Here is a 16,336-nt window from a genome sequence, read left to right on the forward strand (position 1 = left end):
TACTTTTAAACAATACATATGCTTCATGTATCAGAAAAACAATAAAGCTATTGAATGCATTAATAAAGTGAAAGTGATAAGCAAAACCTAAGATCTCCAATTTGAGAACCTATAAAATTATATTAAATTTATATCTTGGCTCTCCACAAAATTTTTATGATACCTGAATGCATTTGGTGATATGACTATGGCTGACATTCATCTAGTAGGCATCGGTATGGTCAAGTAGCCAGCATCTGCTCTGGTTGGCCAATGTGTGCTGTACTGGTTATTAACTTGATGAAAAGAACCATTAAGACATAAGTGTATATGGTCAAATCAGTCCTGAGTTAGCTAGAGAATAAATGAGGAGGGTGCTGGATCAGAAGACCAGCAAGATTCAAGACATCTAAATAATACCAAAAAATACTAATTGATTACAGAACAAAATATCAACATTTGGAATTAAGATGGGATAAATAACAGTGACTTGAGGAACCATACTGAAGCCCAAAGCAAAAAAAAAAATCAGTAATGCTAATCCTGTCTTTGCTAAAAAATGTTTATTTTGTTCATGATGAATTTTTGCATTAATTTTAAGGTACTGCATTAAAATATTATTTATTTTGACTGCTGAGATTTTGGTAAGTACCTCACTTGCCTCACTCATTCACTATACTACTCCTAGCACAGCCCTGACATGGAGATGTGTCACGAAACAACCTTAGTCTAATGATTTAGTGGATGCACACTTGTCTGAATATTACTTTTGAAGGTTGGCTGCTTGGGTAACATCTAAAAAACCTTGATGTAAACCCTTCCCTTCATCAACAGCAATCTAACACTGTATTTACCTAAATTGCAAGAAGAAAAAAAGACAAAAAAATTTTATATCCAGACATTTCTGCAGGCATTTGAACAATGCCATGTATGTTCTTATGATGTTAACACACAAAGATTTCCAGATCTATTTGTGAACTGCTGACAGAGCAGTAAATAATTTGTGTTGAAGACGTGCTAACATTTATATGCAGTTAATACAAAGAAAACAAAAGTGAAAACACTAAGGGGAAAAATGATTCATACAGGCACAAAAGTGATTATTAAAAAGAAAACTCATAGGCCAGGATTAAAGAGAAATAGCCTCCAGCAAAATAGCTTTGTCAGAAATTCCAACATTCATTCTTGGTTCCATGGGACCTTATGCTAAAGTTGACAGATAAGTGCAGGATGATGCTGCAATGCATTTTTATATTATTTGCCAATTTTTTTGCTCCCAGATATTTAGATTCCCAGAGTATAGTGTATGTTGAAAGCATAGATATACTGCAAATTGCTAGCCTCCCCCTTTCTCATTCATTCCCACAAATATCTCTTTCATAAAACCCTGCCCTTAAATAGTTGGCACTATGAGTGGTAAAAATAGAAACTTTGAGATTGAGCATTGTTTCTTGGTGGTGGTTTTCTCCTGAAAGCTTCATGTTAAATTGTGTATGAAGTAACATATTTATTATTGTCTCAATGCATTTATGTAACTATGGTATTTAATTCTTCCTTCAAATCTTACTGCATATTTTCAAATTGCATTTCTGATGTTGATCCTAGACTTTACAAAGTATCCTTTTGTTTAAAAATATAGTGATTTATACTCTTGCTTGAAAACAAAATCTCAAATAGGACTGATTAGTCAGCTATGAAGCAGTTCAGAATTAATGCTTGAATAATTTTCTTAAATGATACTATATAGTTTCTCCACAGGGGGAAATACGATATATGAAATGTTCAATTATTTGGGGGATACTTGTTTTGTATTGTGAAATTCAGAGGTTGAAGTAAATCCTTTAGAAATAAATAGCACTCAAAACCAAAACTTATTATATGCCTATTTAGCAAGGTGAATACAACAGAGGGTAGGTGATGCCTGAGAACAACTATGTATCATAAAATGCATAGGGTGATGGACTCTTTTACATGATTGCTTGAGATGAGTTGAAATGAAAAAGAACTTGGGCAGCAGAAAATTGAGCTCATAGTAGATTCTGTTGGTGTTCAAACCATATCTCCTCGGCACACACTGTTCCAGAGCATTTTGAGGGCATTGGATGAAAAATAAATGCCCCTGTATCTTGTCCTACATTGTCTCCCACAGCTATTGAGTGCACTGAGTCCCAGGAGCTCACAGTGACAGCATGTTTGATAAAGCGCTCTGCATGGGCTTATTTCCCTTCCCTGTTTCAATTCCGTTTTCTTTTTTTTTTTTTTTTTTTTTTTTTTTTTTTTTTTTTTTTTTTAATTTTATTTTATTTTTAAACTTTACATAACTGTATTAGATTTGCCAAATATCAAAATGAATCCGCCACAGGTTTACATGTGTTCCCCATCCTGAACCCTCCTCCCTCCTCCCTCCCCATTCCATCCCTCTGGGTCAATTCCGTTTTCTTACGAGGGTGTCCCAAGATCACCTTCCAAACAAACAATTTGCATTTGAGCCCTTGATGCAGGGTCTACTTCAGGAAGGATACCAAACTAAAATAATCTCTCTGGATTAAGCCAATGAAGAAATGAACCTAGTAATTAACTTAAATTGATCATTCTATAAATCCACAAATTCTTGAGTTTGATGCATCTCTCCTAGGACTGTTAGAGGCTGTAAGCTCTGCTGTCTTCTACAAAATAAAAATGAGAAATATCTCATTTGATAGACCTCCTTCCTCTCTTCCCAAAGTATCTAGTGCTTGAAAACAAACTCTCATGGCTGGCAGTGTACAATATTGATGTCAAAAATTAGGCACATAATTTAAAAAATGGATAATTTTGCACTAACATTCTCAAAGACTCGACATAATGACAATTTTTATGGCTCAGTGTTGACAAATGAAAGGATACCCTGCAGGCCAACTGTGTACATCCACAAAATAAACTATTGAACAGCTTGGGGGGGGGTTTTTTTTTTAATAAATGAAACAGGCCTACTTGAGCCGAGTTTGTTCAAAAGTCATTAGCAACCTTTGGCATTTCATTTGGACTTCTATATGCTTGCCACTGGGGCTACATTAATATTTGAACATCACACTAGCAAAACGCAGATGCATCAAGGCAGTGAAAAGACAAGATATTAGAACTGTCTTCCACTCTGTCTAAATAAATCAGCAGGATAATGCTGAGAAGACTAGATATATCTGTGTCCTTTTTAAATATACAACAGAGAGACAAATGAAATGTGTTGTCATAAAGAGCAGTGATCTTTTTATGTCCCAAATTCCACCCTTCATTCCCATGTTTGAGTCTAAATGTCCTGCCCTTTTATCATTATTTTGTATCATTTACCACTGGAAAATATGGTGTATTATTCAGATGTCAATCTAGGTATATTTTAATTCACACCTGGAAATCCCAGTCATTCTGTATGTGAATGTTTTTAGCTGTATTCATGATAGCCAAAAAAAACTGTACTCAATCCAAATGCTCATCAACAGGTAAGTGGATAAACAAACCATGGCATATACTTACAATAAAATACTACACTACAATAGAAAGGAACAGCATGAATGAATCTCAAAAATATACAATAAGTGAAAGGAGCCAGACACAAAAGGCTGTACCCTGTATTTTCCATTTATATGAAAGTCTAGAAAAGGTGAATCTATAATATGAAGCAGATCAGTGGTTGCCTGGAGCCAGGGGAGGAATGACTGCAAAAGGGCATGAGGGAACTTCCTAAGGTGATAAATGTTCTATATCTTTAGTAAGTATGGCATTCAGAAAAAAGACTGAGCACAGTTGTACTTTGTCTGGGGTTCAGACAGAATTGAGTATCATCTTGAATTTTTGGATCCTAAAGGAGCCTGAGACCAAAAACAAAACAAAAAATAAACTCCTGATGTCTGGAGAAATTCATCTAGAAGAGTTAGAGAGGTAGAAGGAGGACCAGTAAAGGGAGAGGGAAATAGGAGTACAGGAAAATGAAGGCGTGTTGACCCACATTAGAATTTTGCCTGCAGACAAACAATGCTATTTCTGTATCATCACCCTACTTGTCCGTGGCTAAGGGTACCATTCTGGTGGGGGTGCAGGAGGGAAGGGCAGTGAAGAGGGACAAAGGTGTTAACACAGGGAGTTTCTTGAGATCCAAAATTTAGGGATATATTTTGATGTGAAGGTGACCTAGATTAACGTTTCTCAAACGTTAGTGAACATCAGAGTAATGTGCAGAGCTAGTAAACATGTAGATGCCTGGGACCCACCACAGAGATCAGAATGCAGTAGGTCTGAAGTGGTGCTGAGATGCTGCATTTTTGCAACTTCTGGGTGATGCTGGTACTGCTGGTTAAGGGATCACACTTTGAGAGGGCCTCATCTAAAGCTCTAGAGGGATTCCAGAGTAAGGATAGACTTTCACACTTAATCATTGCTAAAAATTGTTCTGTTTTCATGGCCAGGACATGTAGGTTCAGAAGTTTTATAGTACAGAGGACTTATTCAAGAGAGCTCTGAATTTGTCTCTTGCTCTAAATTTGGTCAGTTTTAAATGAACGTTCCTTGAGATCTGTTGATAAGAGGAAGTGAATGAGCTTTTGAAAATTCTTCCTGGTTGCTTACTATTTCTTTTTTTTACAAAATTGCAGGTGTCATCTATAGGCATGTGTAGGATCCTTTTGTCCTGCAGTCAGAATGTGAGGGTCGATTGTCTGAATCCTTTCAGATAGAAGTTAATGGTTTTGTGGTCCCCAGAATACACAATTAATGAGTTTCACTCTACTGACATTTTTAATGTCAACATTACCAACAACAGATGGGAGTTGTCTGCATTGGGTGTCTATTTCAAATTAAGATATTTAATTTATGATAAATTAATACATTTCAATCAAGTCTGCCTTGCATTCAGTGTATGCTTGGTTGATCAACAATAAAAACTGCTGTGGATGTTTTGGCAAACAATGAGAGATTGAGTCAGCCCACAGGAAGGAGGCTCACTATTTTAATGGTTCCTTAAATACTTACATTAAACCAGGAAAACCCAGAAAAATGTAACAAATGCGCTTTGCAGTTTTTCTTTCTATATATGTAAGTGAAAACTTGGATAATAGAAAGGGGAAAAACACACTTGTAGAATCACCACCCTAACACAAACCCTGTTAACATTTAGGTATTTTCTTCCATTCTCTGGATCATGCATAGAACCATTTAGATAGGCATAATTATAGTGATTCATGACCCCTAAGCTCTATTTTCCTTGTTTTTATATAGTCTGCTCTGATTATCTATTGCTGCATAAAAAATCATCCTAAAACGTAGTGGCTTAAAATAAGACTAATTTGGATCAAGAATCTGCAATTTGATCAGGACAGCTCCACTTTGGTCTCAGCATTAACTGGGGAATTTGAAAGACTGGGTGCTGAAATCATTGACTAGTCCTCTTGGTGTTTCTCAGTAGATGCTGACTGTTGCCAGGGACCTTTAGTTTGGGCTGTCAATAGAAATACCACTTGTGACTTCTCCATGTTGCTTGAACTTCCTCAAAATGTGGTAGCTGGATTCTAAGGGTGAATTCTGTGAAACTGAGTTAGGTGGAAGTGGTATTGTCTTTCATGATATAGCTTCAGAAGTCACAAAGCATGACTTCCATCATTTTCTGTTCATTAGAAATGAGTCACTAAGACAAGACCATATTCAAGAGGTGGGTGGGAAATTAGACTTCACCTTTTTATGGCAGGAGCATCAAAGAACTTACTGATATATTTTATAAAATGATGGCATAATATTCTATCTAGTAAATACAGCAAGTGTAACCATTTCACCTACAGTTACACATTTAGGTTGCTTCCATTCTTAGACTGTGATTAATATATTTATTTATCAGGTCTTCTAGAAGTAATTATATATTGCATTATACCACCTAGATTCCAAAAGAGAATTTATATTAAACATGTGAGCACTTAGTAAAGGTACTTTGATTTTGAAATAATGTCATTTTAAGAGCTAAGAATGCCTTAATTGGTGATAACCTTAGAAAGAGATGGGGAAGCAGGCAGATGTTCCTACCATAGAAGTCCAAGAAAGCTGAATGCATCCAAAATTATAAATTCATATTGTGAGCAATAACATTTTCCAATCTAAGACAGACTATCAGAGTGAATGTTCCAAGCTTACTTGGCATTGGCAGCTGCAGGAACTGGAAAGCCAATATGCCTCATGGGATGGGGGTGGGGCTCTGGCTGATGAGAAACACCGTTATGGTCTTCCATAGGTTGTGTAAGATCCTCAAGAAAATATATATTGCAGGTTTTTGTCTATATAAATAATTTGATTTTTAAATGTATGACAAAATTAATGGGCTCATTTGAATTAATTTTTTTTATGACACTAACTGTTTGGTTTATTTTTCCTTGTACAAGCTCCTCGATGTTTATGACACAAGAGATTGGTCTTAAGTAACTGTCAACTCTACTTGGATTTCTGTAATTTTTAACATTTAGAGTTATGGATTGAGAAGAGGCACTTAGATATCTCTTTATTTTTCAATCAAAGCACATGAGGATTCCTAGTGGTATCTAGGTACCACCTTTTCTTGTTCAGATCCTGGACCCATATCTTCATGTTATTATTTTCAAATATGCAATTCCTAGATAATTTTATATCTCCTGACAGGAGAAAAAGGTACTAACACTGTTATCATTCACAACACCATGACTCTTCAGAACCTCTTTGTATTGAAATAATGTAGATCTTCTTGCCATTGTAACATCCTAATACCTTGCATCATTACTCATGATTCTTCATCTCATGATCTCTATGATGCTGCCTATGAATATAGACTACCAGTGACTCTCTTAAAGATCATTACTGTGCTTCATTGGTGATGAACACACATGCAAATCTTACCCAGAATATGCAGGAAAATGTGAACAATAATTCATTTTCTGAAATATTAAATCATTGTGTTGTACACCTGAAACTAATAAACTATAAGCAACTATATGTCAGTAAGAATAAACATCTTTTAAAAATAATAATTAATTTTCTGGTCCTAATAAACTTACATTTCAGAATTTTATAGAGTAAATATTTCAGTTGCATCTTTTCTTGAATACATTATTCCACAATCACTGCATTTCTAGAATATGATCTTCTCAATCCTGACTATACCTCTTCTTACCACACACCACCACCAATAAGAAGGTTAGGCAAGGGACACTTGAGAAGAGTGAGAAGAGCAGAAAGAATATTTGTCCTTGGTCTGGTCCAGGAGAGGTCTTCCCAGAAGATACTGCTGGCCCCAGAGGGCCTCTTGGAAATATTCAAGGAAAGTATTCTAAAGCACTAGGCCCATTGTGTAGCCTGGGCCTAGGGGGCCTGGGGGAGACCCTCAGATTGCCCAGGTTTAAGGGTCATATGGAATACAGACACAGATGACATACAGAAGTTAATTGTTGCAGATAAATGCCTTAGGGAAGAGTATATTAACAGGAGATATATTGTAGGATAGAAGGGCAGCCAAGAGAGTATCAAAGATGAAAGGCAATGCCATGGCAGTGAAAAAAATCCTCATGATGAGTCACATGGAGGTGGATTCCCTGAAAAGACTCAGAAAAGAATCATTGAATTTTAGTTCTGTAGTTTTAAAATAGTGTTTCAAGCTCCAGGCTTTGTGAAGTTTTGCTGATCAATTCTCAATCCTCATCTTTTCTGACCTAGAAGTAGCATTTGACACTTCATCATTTCTACCTGAAACCTTTTGGTTACTTTGCTTCCAGGACATCAAACTCATGTAGTTTTTCTCCTAACTCTGGCTGTTCTTTCTCTGTCTGCCTTTATTTCTATTCACCTCATGTATCTCTAATCAGATTTCCCAGAGCTCAGTCCTTGGACTATATCTCTTCTATATTTAGTCACTCGTTTGGTGCTTCATTCAGTTATGTCACTTTAAATACCATTTACACACTCTTGATTTTCATAGTCATAGTAATCATATGGGGTCACATAGAGTCGGACATGACTGAAGTGACTTAGCAGCAGCAGTAATCATATATTCATCCCAAATGTCTTTTCAGAACTTCAGAATCATATAGCCTGCTACCTACTTGATGTCTGCATTTGGATGTTTAAGAAACATGCCTAACTAGTATGTGGAAAGTTGAACTCCTGATATGCAATGCCCCCAAACTTGACCCACTCATAATATACCCCATCTTATTTGATGACCACACCGTCCCCTCTGTTGCTCATAACAAAAACCTGGATTCATCCTTCATTCTTCTTTTTCTCTTATACCCAGTGGTTCCCTGGAGCCTGTTTTAACTGACATATACAAGCCAATTATGGCTTTCCTTTCCATCCCTGAAGCCGCCGAGGCCGCATGCACTAGGCTACCCTGCCGCTGCTGAGATGCGTTACGTCAGCTTCTATTTGTTGGTCGCCCTCAGGGGCAATTCCTCTCTCAGGGCCAAGGAAATCAAAAAGATCCTGAACAGCATCGGCATTGAGGCAGACAATGACCAGCTCAATAAGGTCATCCGTGAGCTGAACAGAAAGAACACTGAGGAGTCATTACCCAGGATATTGACAAGCTGGCCAGTGTGCCTGCTGGTGGGGCTGTGGCTGTCTCTGCTGCCCCAGGATCTGCAGCACCTGCTGCAGGTTCTGCTCCAGCCACAGCAGAGGAGAAGAAGGAGGAGAAGAAGGAAGAGTCAGAGTAGTCAGATGACGACACTGGGTTTGGCTTGTTTGACTAGAGTCCCACTCCTGCAAATAAAATCCTTTTTATGTAAAAAAAAAAAAAAGCCAATTGTGCACTTCTTTTCCCAACTCTGTGTTCATATCTTAGGTACTTACAAGAGGTCCTGACACATAGTATGTATACCATTGTTGTTGTTTGGTCACTAAGTTGTGTCTGACTTTTTGTGACCCCACCAGGCTCCTCTGTCCATGGGATTTCCGAGACAAGAATACTGTATTGCTACCTTGAGAAAGAAAAACAGAGTTGGAGGAATCAGGCTCCCTGACTTCAGGTTATACTACAAAGCTACAGTCATCAGAACAGTATGGTATTGGCACAAAAGCAGACTAATAGATCAATGGAACAGGATAGAAAACCCAGAGATAAATCCACACAGCCATGATCACCTGATCTATGATAAAGGAGGCAAGAATATACAATGGAGCAAAGATAGCCTCTTCAATAAGTGCTGGTGGAAAAACTGAACAGCTATATCAGATCAGATCAGATCAGATCAGTTGCTCAGTCATGTCCGACTCTTTGCGACCCCATGAATTGCAGCACGCCAGGCCTCCCTGTCTATCACCAACTCCCGGAGTTCACTCAGACTCATGTCCATCGAGTCAGTGATGCCATCTAGCCATCTCATCCTCTGTCGTCCCCTTCTCCTCCTGCCCCCAATCCCTCCCAGCATCAGAGTCTTTTCCAATGAGTCAACTCTTCGCATGAGGTGGCCAAAGGACTGCAGTTTCAGCTTTAGCATCATTCCTTCCAAAGAAATCCCAGGGCTGATCTCTTTCAGAATGGACTGGTTGGATCTCCTTGCAGTCCAAGGGACTCTTAAGAGTCTTCTCCAACACCACAGTTCAAAAGCATCAATTCTTCGGCACTCAGCCTTCTTCACAGTCCAACTCTCACATCCATACATGACTAACGGAAAAACCATAGCCTTGACTAGATGGACCTTTGTTGGCAAAGTAATGTCTCTGCTTTTTAATATGCTATCTAGGTTGGTCATAATTTTCCTTCCAGGGAGTAAGCGTCTTTTAATTTCATGGCTGCAGTCACCATCTGCAGTGATTTTGGAGCCCAGAAAAATAAAGTCTGACACTGTTTCCACTGTTTCCCCGTCTATTTCCCATGAAGTGATGGGACCAGATGCCATGATCTTCATTTTCTGAATGTTGAGCTTTAAGCCAACTTTTTCACTCTCCACTTTCACCTTCATCAAGAGGCTTTTTAGTTCCTCTTCACTTTCTGCCATAAGGGTGGTGTCATCTGCATATCGGAGGTTATTGATATTTCTCCCAGCAATATGTAAGAGTGAAATTAGAACAGTCTCCAACATCACAGACAAAAATAAATTCAAAATGGATTAAAGACCTAAATGTAAGGCCAGATACTATAAAACTCTTAGAGGAAAATAGGCAGAACACTTGCTGACATAAACTACAGCAAGATCTTTTGTGACCCACCACCTAGAGTAGTAAAAATAAAAACAAAAATAAACAAACAGGAACTAATTAAACTTAAAAGCTTTTGCACAGCAAAGGAAACCATAAACTAAATGAAAAGACAACCAACAGAATTGGAGAAAATATCTGCAAACAAAGTGACTGACAAGGGATTCATCTCCAAAACATACAAACAGCTCATACAGCTCAGTAATAACAACAACAAAAAAAAATCAAAAATTTGATGGAAGATCTAAACAGACATTTCTCAAAGAAGATATACAAATGGACAAAAAACGCGTGAAAAGATGCTCAGCATCACTAATTATTAGAGAAATACAAATAAAAAATCAAAACCACAGTGAGTTTTTTGATGATGGCCATTCTGACTACCTCACACTGGTCAGAATGGCCATCATCCGAAAACCTAGAAACGGGACTTCCTTGGTTGTCCAGTGGTTAAGAATTCACCTGCCAATGCAGGGGACATGGGTTTGATCCTTGGTTTAGGAAGAACCCACGTGCAGTGCAGCAACTAAGCCCGCATACCACAATTACAGAGCCCGTACACTAGAGCCTGTGAGCCACAACTACTGAGTCTGTGTGCCTAGAGCTATATTCTGCAACAAGAGAAACCACCACAATGAGAAGCCCATGCACTGCAACAAAGAATAGCCCTCACTTGCTCCAACTAGAGAAAGCCTACATGCAACAAGGAAGAACTGGCATAGCCAAAAAAAAAAAATCTACAAACAATAAATGCTTTAGAGGGTGTGGAGAAAAGAGAACCTTTCTAGACTGTTGATGGGAAAGAAAATTGGTGCAGCCACTATGGAGAATGGTATAAAGGTTCCTTAAAAAACTAAAAATAGAGTTACCGCATTATCCAGCAACTCTGCTCCTGGACATATATCCAGAGAAAACCATAATTTGAAAAGATACATGCACCCCAATGTTCACTGCAACACTATTTATAATAGCCAGGACATGGAAGAAACCTAAATGTCCAACAGAGGACTGGATGGATAAAGACAATGTGGTATATATATATATGATGGAATATTACTCAGCCATAAAAGGAATAAAATAATTGTCACTTACAGTAATACAGATGGACCCAGAGATTGTCATACTGAGTGAAGCAAGTCAGGGAGACAAAGACAAATATTGAATGATATTGCTTATATGTGGAATCTAAAAAAATGGTACAAATGAACATACTTACAAAAGAGAAATAGAGTTCAGTTCAGTTCAGTTGCTCAGTCGTGTCCAACTCTTTGCCACCCCATGGACTGCAGCACACCAGGCCTCCCTGTCCTTCACCAACTCCTGGAGTTTACCCAAACTCATGTCCATTGAGTCAATGATGCCATCCAACCATCTCATCCTCTGTTGTCCCCTTCTCCTTCTGCCCTCAATCTTTCCCAGCATCAGGGTCTTTTCAAATGAGTCAGTTCTTCGCATCAGGTAGCCAAAGAATTGGAGCTTCAGCTTCAACATCAGTCCTTTCAATGAACACTCAGGACTGATCTCCTTTAGGATGGACTGGTTGGATCTCCTTGCAACCCAAGGGACTTTCAAGAATTTTCTCCAACACCACAGTTCAAAAGCATCAATTCTTCTGCGCTCAGCTTTCTTTATAGTCCAACTCTCACATCCATACATGACTAATGGAAAAACCATAGCCTTGACTAGATGGACCTTTGTTGGCAAAGTAATGTCTCTGCTTTTTAATATGCTGTCTAGGTTGGTCATAACTTTCCTTCCAAGGAGTAAGTGTCTTTTAATTTTATGGCTGCAGTCACCATCTGCAGTGATTTTGGAGCCCCCAAAAATAAAGTCTGACACTGTTTCCACTGTTTCCCCACCTATTTGCCATGAAGTGATGGAACCAGATGCCATGATCTTAGTTTTCTGAATGTTGAGCTTTAAGCCAACTTTTTCACTTTCCTCTTTCACTTTCATCAAGAGGCTTTTTAGTTCCTCTTCACTTTCTGCCATAAGGGTGGTGTCATCTGCATATCTGAGGTTATTGATATTTCTCCCAGCAATCTAGATTCCATCTTCTGCTTCATCCAGCCCAGAGTTTCTCATGATGTACTCTGCATAGAAGTTAAATAAGCAGGGTGACAATATACAGCCTTGACGTACTCTTTTTCCTATTTGGAACCAGTGTGTTGTTCCATGTCCAGTTCTAACTGTTGCTTCCTGACCTGCATACAAATTTCTCAAGAGACAGGTCAAGTGGTCTGGTATTCCCATCTCTTTCAGAATTTTCCACAGTTTGTTGTGAAATAGAGTTACAGGTGTAGAAAACAATCTTATGGTTACCAGGAGCAGAAAGTGGAGAAGGAAAAATTGGGAGATTGGTATTGATACATACACACTACTATATATAAAATAGATAACTAATAAGGACCTATTGTAGAGCATAGGGAACTCTACTCAATAGTCTATAATGACCTATATGAGGAAAGAGTTTGAAAAGAGTGGTTTTTACACACACACATAAACACATATGTATATAACTGATTCACTGTGCTGTATAGCAGAAGGTAACAAAACATTGTAATTTAACTCTACTCCAGTAAAAAAAAAAAAAATACATTGCCTGTTTAATTCTTCCAGTTACACTGTAGTTGATTTTCTTCTGGTTATAATCAATTAAAATTAAAGTTCACAGTTTCTGTTTTAAATATCAGCAGTTGATAGTGTTAGATGGTAGAATTGGAGTTCCTTTAAAACACTTTTTTCCTCTCCCCAAATTTCTTTCTAATAACACTTATTAACTTTTAATTAGACATTTATGATTTTTATAATATTAAGTAATATAATTTTAAACAAAAAGCCAATTTGATTAAATCAAATATATACATACATATCAATAAGAAATCAAAATTTAGTTTTTTTGTCCCTTCAGATTTTATCTAATAAAGAGGCTCTTTCACCCATGAGCTTTACTTTGTTTAAGGGTAGATAGAAATTGGTTTTTGGTAGAAAAGCCTAGAAGTTTCCTTCTTGTTACCGGAGCTATTAAGAGCCACAAACTGTTGAAATGAGCTCATTTACTTTAACATCATCCTCCAGATGGGGGGAGCTGGGGCAGTATGCAACAACAGCAACAGCTGCTGCTGTTTCCAGTAACAATGGAGGGAAGAAGAGCCTTTCTTTTGGCCTCTCCCATCTCTCCTTCCAGTTTTTTAAGGCCTCAAACTCAGCCCTACTTGAGGTGAAATGCTCAGGGCCTTGAACTTAGCAAATCAAGGCTAAAGGGCTACACTGTTATGAGTCCCAGAGGTATTTGTTTCTTAACATTCTCTTCTTTCTTTATAGTTTATAGCCTGCTGACTCCAGAAAGAGGACTTAAGATGCAGTATTTCATAGATCAGGAACTCCAGAGGCTCAAAGGAATGCACTTCCAATGTGGAAATTTCTGGCCTTTGCATGAGGGAGGTATTTGGAAGTAAGTCATACCACATAGGTAGCTGTTGGCCTTCCAGGTCATCAAAACTAACCCTGGGAATATTTTTTAAAAATATAAAAAGTACTTGGAAAGTTACTGCAGGAAAACAGCAAAATCCACAGAGTAATCATGTACAATGCTTGCTCTCCAACATGCCCACCCACAGCTCTACCCAACTCTTGATTTTCTACTTTTTGCTTCCACATTTAGTTCTGACACAAAATGCTTTAGGAATGAATCTTATCTTTCGCTCTGCTTCTAATCTGGACCCTTGCACTTAACTTTAAGGGTCATACATGTCCATATTTGATCCCTATGATTATAAAAATTCACTCTGAGGGGTTGGAGACTGACAGGCAGAGGTAATACACAGATGTATAAGCCTGCAGGCCAATAGGAAGCAAAACCTACTCAAGTAGTGCCTTGGAAAGATACTTTCCCTGCAAACAGGTTTTATTTACCATTTGAAACATGCAGAACCTAAAAATTAGTTTTATTGTTATTTTGTTGTTTTATGTCCCACAAATAGCTTAGTGTTGAGAAAAAAAAAATCTGTTTCTTTCTAAAATTTAACCTGAAATTAGCTTGGCTCTCTTAACTAGGACTGACAAAATGCTGGGTTGTGGAAGCAGAGAAGTCAGTATAAATTAGCAGAGTCAGTGCGCCAGGAGAGAGCTGAGGCCTGACTCTGGGTGCAGATCCCAGGTAAAGATGTATTAGCTGGTCTAGATGTGAAGAAAGCCTGAATCTGCTCTATACCAACTTTTATAAACACAGAATAGTTGAGATATTAGCTTATAAAAAGTATTCCTCTGGGTTTAACCAAAGAAGTATTTTGAAAAACGAATATATCAAATGGCAATTTAAATACTTCAAGTTTTTAGAAATCTCTCAACATTAATCTTGTATTTAATGTTCATAAATGATTTAATGTTCTAGTTAGTATAATTTTCCATGAATTGCTAAAAAAAAGTTTTCCTTTGATCCAGATTCCTGCATACAAGAAATGTATATAAATTGGCAGTTGTTCATTTCACAATAAGAAATACTTTTTTGAAGATGTCCTGAGAAGCTACAAGATTCTGAATCTAAAATAAACTGTGTTCAGTGCAATGTTACTGTTATTGTTGTTGTATACTTCTAATTGTTGGAGGGTTCTTCAGTAATTTAATTCTAATACATACACTGTTTATATATGAGATACACAGTAACCTAAAGAGAATCAAACATTCCCGAATTCTATAATTTTGTCATTTAAAGAATGCTATATAAATGGCATCATATAGTGTTAGCATTTTGGGATTGGCTTTTTCTACTCAGCCTAATTCCCAGGAAATTCATCTGGGTTGGTACATATAGCTATAGTTTGTTCTCTTTATCTATGACTCTATTTCTGTTTTGCTATGTTTGTTCATTTGTATTTTAGATTCCACATATAAGTAAAATGATACAATATTTGTCTTTCTTGGTCTGACTTATTTTACTTAGCATAATACCCCCTAAGTCTATTCATGTTGTTACAAATCATAAGATTTCATTCATTTTTATGGCTGAGTAATATTCCTGTGTGTGTGTGTGTGATTTTATCATCTCTCTATAAACACTTAGGTTACTTATGTATCTTGGCTACTGTAAATAAAATTGCAGTGAACACTGGGATGCACATATCTTTTTAAACTAATTTTTATTCAGATATATACTCAGAGGTGGAATTGCTGGATTGTACAGTAGTTCTATTTTTTACTTTTTGAGGAACCTCCACATTGTTTTCTTTTTAAAAATATTTATTTTTGGCTGCATTGGGTCTTCATTGCTGCATGGGGATTTTCTCTAGTTACAGAGAGTGGGGGCTACTCTCTAATTAAGGTGGGTGGGCTTCTTAATGCAGTGGCTTCTCTTGTTGTAGAGCATGGGCTCTAGAGTACACGGCTTTGGTAGTTGCTGCATGTGGGCTCAGGAGTTGTGGCTCACGGGCTCCAGAGCACAGGCTCAGTAGTTGTGGTGCACGGGCTCATTTGCCCCACAACATGTGGGATCTTCCCAGACCGGGGACTGAATGAGTGTCTCCCACATTGCAAGGTAGATTCTTAATCACTGAACCACCATGGAAGCCTCATACTGTTTTCAATAGTAGCTGTACCAATTTACATTCCCACTAACAGTACAGTACATGAGGGATCCCTTTACTTCACACCTCACCAACATGTTATTTGTTGTCTTTTTGGTAATAGCCATTCTGACAGGTGTGAGGCAATATTTCATTGTGGTTTTGATTTGCATTTCCCTGATGGTTAGTGATGCTGAAATCTTTTCATGTGCCAGTGGGCCATGTGTATGTCTTCTATGGAAAAATGCCTATGTATGTCCTCTCCACTTTTTTAATCACATTTTTAAAAATATTGAGTTGTTTGAGTTCTTTATATATTTTGGATATTACCTCTTATCCGATATATCATTTGCAAATATCTTCTCCCGTCAGTAGAGAGCCTCTTTGTTTTGTTGATAGTTTCCTTCACTGTACAAAGCCTTTCGGTTTGACATAGTCCCATGTGTTTATTTTTGCTTTTGTTGCCCTTGACTGAGAAGACATTCCCAAAGAAAATACCACTATGACCAAAGTCAAAGAGCATATTGCCTGTTGTCCTCTAGGGTTTTTATGCTTTCAGGTCTCACGTTTAAGTCTTGAATCAATTTTGAGTTTCTTTTTGTATATGGTGTGAGAAA

General features: G+C 37.6%; 1 pseudogene; it reads left to right on the top strand.

Annotated features, from left to right (window-relative positions):
- The first annotated feature begins 8,364 nt into the window (after positions 1-8,364).
- LOC102402643 lies at positions 8,365-8,711 on the top strand (annotated as a pseudogene).
- The last annotated feature ends 7,625 nt before the right edge of the window (positions 8,712-16,336 follow it).

Source organism: Bubalus bubalis, chromosome X (assembly GCF_019923935.1).
Source record: "Bubalus bubalis isolate 160015118507 breed Murrah chromosome X, NDDB_SH_1, whole genome shotgun sequence".
In the NCBI taxonomy this organism is placed as follows: domain Eukaryota; kingdom Metazoa; phylum Chordata; class Mammalia; order Artiodactyla; family Bovidae; genus Bubalus; species Bubalus bubalis.